Genomic DNA, 6,770 nt, shown 5'->3' with positions numbered 1-6,770 from the left:
CCCCGGTGAATTTACAATCCGAGCAGCACCACCCTCTCCCCACCTCCCCCACCGCCTTTCTTCTGTTCTGCAAGACAAGCCACCCCAATTCCACACCTTTTAATTGATTTCAAGAGAGGAGGATGGGTTAATACAAACAACACATTAATTTCCGTCTCTTTCCCTTCGGGAGAAAAATATTTACAACTGTGTGCGCCAAATTAATATAATTCTTTGCAAGTGGACAAATTGTGCACCCCCTTTCCGAAACAATTTCGAAATTTTTGATTAAAATAAAACTAGTGTGTAAAAAAAAACAAAGTTTATTATGCAAACAAATGCTGCCCTCAAAAAAAACCTACAAAACACAATAACTGGGGAATAAATACATCCAGTTTCTTATGTCACATTTTGTTGCACATTTAATTTTTGCATTCCAAGGTAAAACATGCTGGCTTCACCTTTTGCCACTACTTTAATCTGTTGGAAATGCTATTTTTTTTTGTGCATTTTCTATTTGAGTGTTATTTGCCTGCATGGCTTAAAACAGCAAAAAACTGGTGCAGATCTCTGCTATTGCAGGAACAGAGTGCCAGCTTTGCTGCATTAGCTTATTCCCCCTCCCCTCCCGTCTCTCCTGTTGCAATCAATAAAGAGGCGCTCTAAATTATGCAAACAGCAGATATTAATATGCAAAAATTAAGAAGACAGACAGAGAAGAAAGTGCACATTACCGGCGCTTCCATCGGTGGGCGCTGACTCCATTCAAGAGCAAGCAGTTTGGATGCGGAGCCCGCCCCTGCAGCGCGTCGCTAGGCAACCAGCCTGTCAGTCACCTCGTCAAACACCCATGTCTCGCGGGCTCCGCCCTTCCCAACGAGCCTGTCAATCACAGTGGGAACCTGGCTCCGCCCTTCCACCCCGGAGCTTGTTGCCGCTGCGCATCGCCAGGCAACCAGCCCGTCAATCACAGTGAGAACCTGGCTCCGCCCTTTCCCCCCTCGAGCTTGCCCCCGCTGCGCATCGCCAGGCAACCAGCCTGTCAATCAGCCCGTCAATCTCATGCTCCCGCCCAGGTCCTGGGCCCGCAGATTGTTTGACATCCGCTCGCCCCTCCCCATCCCATGTCGGCAAAGGGGAGAAGGATTTATCGCGCAGCCGCAGTGTGAGATTAACCCTTGGACACTCAGGATCGTGGGTTCGAGCCCCCCTCGGCCGAATGTTCTTTTTACCCTCTTCCCACCGTAATATTTGCAAACGATATGATTCCGCGTTGCATTGATTATTTTTATAAAACATAACAGAAATAAAAATAAAACAAAAAATAAAATAAAGCCATAACTTTAAATAATTTAGATGAAGTAGATTTGGTCTAGTTTTATCAGGACAGGCTTCAGCTATATGATTTGGAGATGCCGGTGTTGGACTGGGGTGTACAAAGTTAAAAATCTACAAAGTTAAAAACTCTATAACCTGGTGTTGTGTCATTTTCAGCTATATGGTACGATTCCGTCACAGAGTCATAGAGATGAACAGCACCGAAACAGAACCTTCAGTTCAACTGGTCCTTGTCCATCAGATATCCCAACCCAATCTAGTCCCACCTGCCAGCACCCGGCCCATATCCCTCCAAACCCTTCCTATTCACATATCCATCCAAATGCCTCTTAAATGTTGTAACTGTACCAGCCTTCACCACTTCCTCTGGCAGCTCATTCCAAACACGTACCACCATCTGCGTGAAAAAGTTGCTCAAATCCTCCAACCCTGGCCACATCCTTGTAAATCTTTTCTGAACCATTTCAAGTTTCACAACACCTTTCCGATAGGAGGGAGACCAAAATTGCATGCAATCTTCCAACAGTGGCCTGTACAGCCGAAACATGACCCCCCTCCCAACTCCTGTACTCAATACACTGACCAATAAAGGAAAAAATACCAAACGCCTTCTTCACTATCCTGTCTACCTGCAATTCTACTTTCAAGGATTATGAACCTGCACTCCAAGGTCTCTTTGTTCAGCAACACTCCCTCAGACCTTACCATTAAGTGTATAAGTCCTGCTAAGATTTGCTTTCCCAAAATGCAGCACCTCGCATTTATCTGAATTAAATTCCATCTGCCTTCTTCACTGTCCACTACGCCTCCAATTTTGGTGTCATCTACAAACTAACTATACCACTTGTGCTCACATCAAAATTATTTATATAAATGATGAAAAGTAGTGGACCCAGCACCAATCCTTGCAGCACACCACTGGGTACAGGCCTCCAATCTGAAAAACAACCCTCTGTCTTCTACCTTTGAGTCAGTTCTGTATCCAAATGGCTAGTTCTCCCTGTATTCCATGAGACCTAACCTTGCTAACCAGTCTCCCATGGGGAACCTTGTTGAACGTCTTATTGAAGTCCATCTCTACCGTTCTGCCCTCATCAATCCTCTTTGTTACTTCTTCAAAAAATTCAATCAAGTTTGTGAGATGATTTCCCATGCACAAAGCCATGTTGACTACCCCTAATCAGTGCTCGCCTTTCCAAATACATGTACATCCTGACCACAACTTGCCCACCACTGACATCAGGCTCACCGATCTGGAGTTCCCTGGCTTGTCCTTACCATCAGTCTTCCGGCACCTCACAATGACTATTGATGATCCAAATATCTCAGCAAGGAGCCCAGCAATCATTACCCTAGCTTCCCACAGTGCTCTCGGGTACATCTGATCAGGTCCTGAGGATTTATCCATTTTTATGCATTTCAAGACATCCAACACTTCCTCATCTGTAATATGGCAAGATGTCACCATGTAATTCCCTACAGTCTACATCTTCCATGTCCTTTTCCAGAGTAAACACTGATGCAAAGTACTCATTTAGTATCTCCCCCATCTCCTGCAGCTCCACGCAAAGGCCACCTTACTGATCTTTGGGCGGAGTCTTTTTTTCTCCCTAGTTACCCTTTTGTCCTTAATATATTCATAAAAACTCTTTGGATTCTCCTTAACTCTTGCCATAAGGTATCTCATGTCCCTGTTTTGCCCTCCTGATTTCCCTCTTAAGTATACTCCTACTGCCTTTATACTCTTCTAAGGATTCACTCGATCTCTTCTGTCTATACCGGGGACATATGCTTCCTTCTTTTTCTTAACCAAACCCTCAATTTCTTTAGTCATCCAGCATTCCCTATACCTACCAGCCTTCCCTTTCACCCTGACAGGAATATACTTTCTCTGGACCCTCGTTATATCATTTCTGAAGGCTTCCCATTTTCCAGCCGTCCCTTTACCTATGAACATCTGCTCCCAATCAGCTTTTGAAAGTTCTTGCCTAATATCATCAAAATTGGCCTTTCTCCAATTTAGAACTTCAACTTTTAGATCTGGTCTATCCTTTTCCATCACTATTTCAAAACTAGTAGAATTATGGTCGCTGGCCCCAAAGTGCTCCCCCACTGACACCTCAGTCACCTGCCCTGCCTTATTTCCCAAGAGTAGGTCAAGTTTTGCACCTTCTCTTAGAGAAGTGGAAGATGTAAACAGGGAGGAGCAATGGGATTAAAAAAAATAGGAACCAAATTACATAAATAGCGTGTATTGGTTGAATTCAGTGTGTGTGTGTCCCTGCCTTGTAGACAGTGGACATCGCACCCTCTTGCAAGGGTAAAATAAAGGACACTACTGATTCAGATCTTGTCTCGGACTGAAATTATTGAAGTGAGTGAGCTTTGTTTCTCACATCAGTTTCACCCAGATAACCTCCCTGGATGTATTTCCGGGAATATCCTCCCTCAGCGCAGCTGTAATGCTATACCTTATCAAAAACGCCACTCCCCCTCCTCTCTTGCCTCCCTTTCTATCCTTCCTGTAGTATTTGCATCCTGGAACATTAAGCTGCCAGTCCTATCCATCCCTGAGCCATGTTTCTGTAATTGCAATGACATCCCGCTAACATGTTCCTAACCATGCCTGAGTTCATCTGCTTTCCCTGTTAGGCCTCTTGCATTGAAATCAATGTAATTTAATTTATCAGTCCTGCCCTGTTCTCTGCTTTGTCCCTGCCTGCCCTGACTGTTTGACTCGCTTCTTTTCTCAATCTGTACCAGTCTCAGATTGTCATTAATTTTGTATCCCCAAGACGAGCTCTCGCCCAAAGAAAATTGTATCATAGAATCCCTACAGTGTGGAAGCAGGCCATTCTGCCCATCAAGTCCACACAGACCCTCCGAACAAAGAGACCATGAAGTACAGGTTCATAGTTCCTTGAAAGTGGAGGCACAGGTAAATAGGCGAGTGAAGAAGGCATTTGGCATGCTTGCCTTTAGGATAGGAGTTGGGAGATCATATTGCAGCTGTACAGGACATTGGTGAGGCCACTTTTGGAATACAGAGTCGAAAAGTCTGGCACTGGAAAAGTACAGCAGGTCAGGCAGCATCTGAGGAGCAGGTAAATTGACGTTTTGGGCATAAGCCCTTCATACAGTGAGTTCTGTTATAATGCGTATTTCTTCACACGAATTGCTTTAAGGTGATGGAAGAATTTAGACCATTATTTGTAGAACGCAAACTTTCCTTACATTGGCTATAACGCGATTCTGGCCCCCATTAGTTTAATGGAACAGCTATTGCGCGGTTTTCTTATAACACAAGATTGCATGAGAACGCAACTATTGTGCTATATCAGAGCCGACTGTATTCTGTTCCAATCTGGCCTCCCTGCTAGAGAAAATATGTCATTAAACTTGAAAGGGTTGAGAAAGATTTTCAAGGATGCTGCCAGAGTTGGAGGGTTTGGGCTATAGGGAGAGGTTGAATAGGCTAAGGCTATTTTCCCTGGAGTGTCAAAAGCTGATGGGTGACCTTATCGAAGTTTACAAAATTATGAGGGGCGTGGGTAGAGTGAATCATCAAGGTTTCTTTTTCCAGGGTAGGGGAGTCCAAAACAAAAGGGCATAGATAAAAGGAGAACAATTTAAAAGAGCCCTGAGGGGCAACATTATCATGCAGAGGGTGGTGCATGTATGCAAAATAAGCTGCCAGAGGAAAGGGTGGTAGTTGGTATAATTACAACATTTAAAAGCCATCTGGATGGTTATATGAATAGGAAGGTTTTAGAGGGATCTGGGCCAAATGCTGGCAAATGGGACTGGATTAATTTAGGACGTCTGGTCGGCAATTGACAAATTGGACCAAATGGTCCATTTTTGTGCTATAGAGCTCTCTGACACTATGATGCAGGACTACAGCAATACAATGGAAAATGTACAAAGTTGCCATTCTCCAGCATATAAAGACAGATCATAAACAGAACCAGGAATAAAAGAAACAGCCAAAAGAAAAGAAATTACTCCTCGCATCCATCATGAGTCCTTACCATCAGAAAAACAAAGCCACAAAATCTATCCCCTCATGTGGTGCCCCAGGCACCTGAATTCCACTGCTTCTGCCGTCAGGTACTCGGGCCCAGCTCTGGCCTGGAGTCACACCACGTCACCGAAACCATGTCACTGTTCTATATATCAGAAAGGCTTTGCATGGTAGATTGGTTCATTCAGAAGCTAAAAGACCCCTCAGCCAGGACAATTTGGCAACTTGGATCCAAACTTGGCTTAATGGCAGGGGATAATGGCTGAAGGCTGTTTCTGTTTCTGTGACTGGAAGCTTGTGTTCAGTGGCATTCCATGGAGTTTGATCCCTTAATGATCTACTAGGAGAAAGTGAGGACTGCAGATGCTGGAGATCAGAGCTGAAAATGTGCTGCTGGAAAAGCGCAGCAGGTCAGGCAGCATCCAAGGAGCAGGAGAATCGACGTTTCGGGCATGAGCCCGAAGAAGGGCTCATGCCCGAAACGTCAATTCTCCTGCTCCTTGGATGCTACCTGCCCTGCTGCGCTTTTCCAGCAACACATTTTCAGCCCTTAACGATCTACACATGAATGGAGGGATGCGATCAGTAAATTCGCACATAGCATGAAAATTAGTGGTGTGATAAATCGTGATGAGGAAAGCCTTAGAGTACAGCATGATATAGACATGCTTGCCTGATGGATGGAACACTGGAAATTGGTAATTAATCCTGAAAAAGTTTGACGTGATCCATTTTAGGATCTTAAGAAGTACAGTGGATTAGAGTGACCCGGTGGACATGACCACAACACCTGGGAAGTCCAGGGGTCAGAGGGACCTAGATGTGCATATCCATAGATACTTGAAGAGAACAGGAGAGGTAGACAAACTGGTTAAGAAAGCATTTGGGATGCTTGTCTTTATTATTGAATTCAAGAGCAAAGAGGTTATGATGGAGGTGTATATAACATTAGTTAGACCACAGCTTGAGTACTGTGATCACATGAGCTATGGTGCAGAGGAGATTTAAATGGATGTTGCCTGGACTAAAAGCTGTAAAGAGAGACTTGGCGAACTAGAGTTATTTGGTACATCTGAGGGGAGAATTGATTGAGATGTACAATGTTACAAATGGCATTAGTAGAGAGCTTTCCCTTTAGTAGAGAGCTCAATAACTAAGGGGCGCAGAAGGTTTGAATTGAATTAAACAGAATGAGCTTCATTGCCAAATGACTACAGTGAAACATTTTTAAGTCGCCACTTACGGTGCCATCTAGGTATATAGGTCCCTAAGTACAGCTTCCTCAGTTAAGATAGTTAAAGTGTAACAATGTCACCATTGCATGGCATCATCTTAGGTTCAGAGTGGCTAGGTGCAATCCTTAGTTAGAGAATAGCGAAACGAAGAAGGAAAAAGTGACATTACAGCTGTACACCATACAACCATAGGT

Source organism: Chiloscyllium plagiosum, chromosome 47 (genome assembly GCF_004010195.1).
Source record: "Chiloscyllium plagiosum isolate BGI_BamShark_2017 chromosome 47, ASM401019v2, whole genome shotgun sequence".
In the NCBI taxonomy this organism is placed as follows: Eukaryota; Metazoa; Chordata; class Chondrichthyes; order Orectolobiformes; family Hemiscylliidae; genus Chiloscyllium; species Chiloscyllium plagiosum.
Note: the sequence above shows the minus strand (reverse complement) of the source record.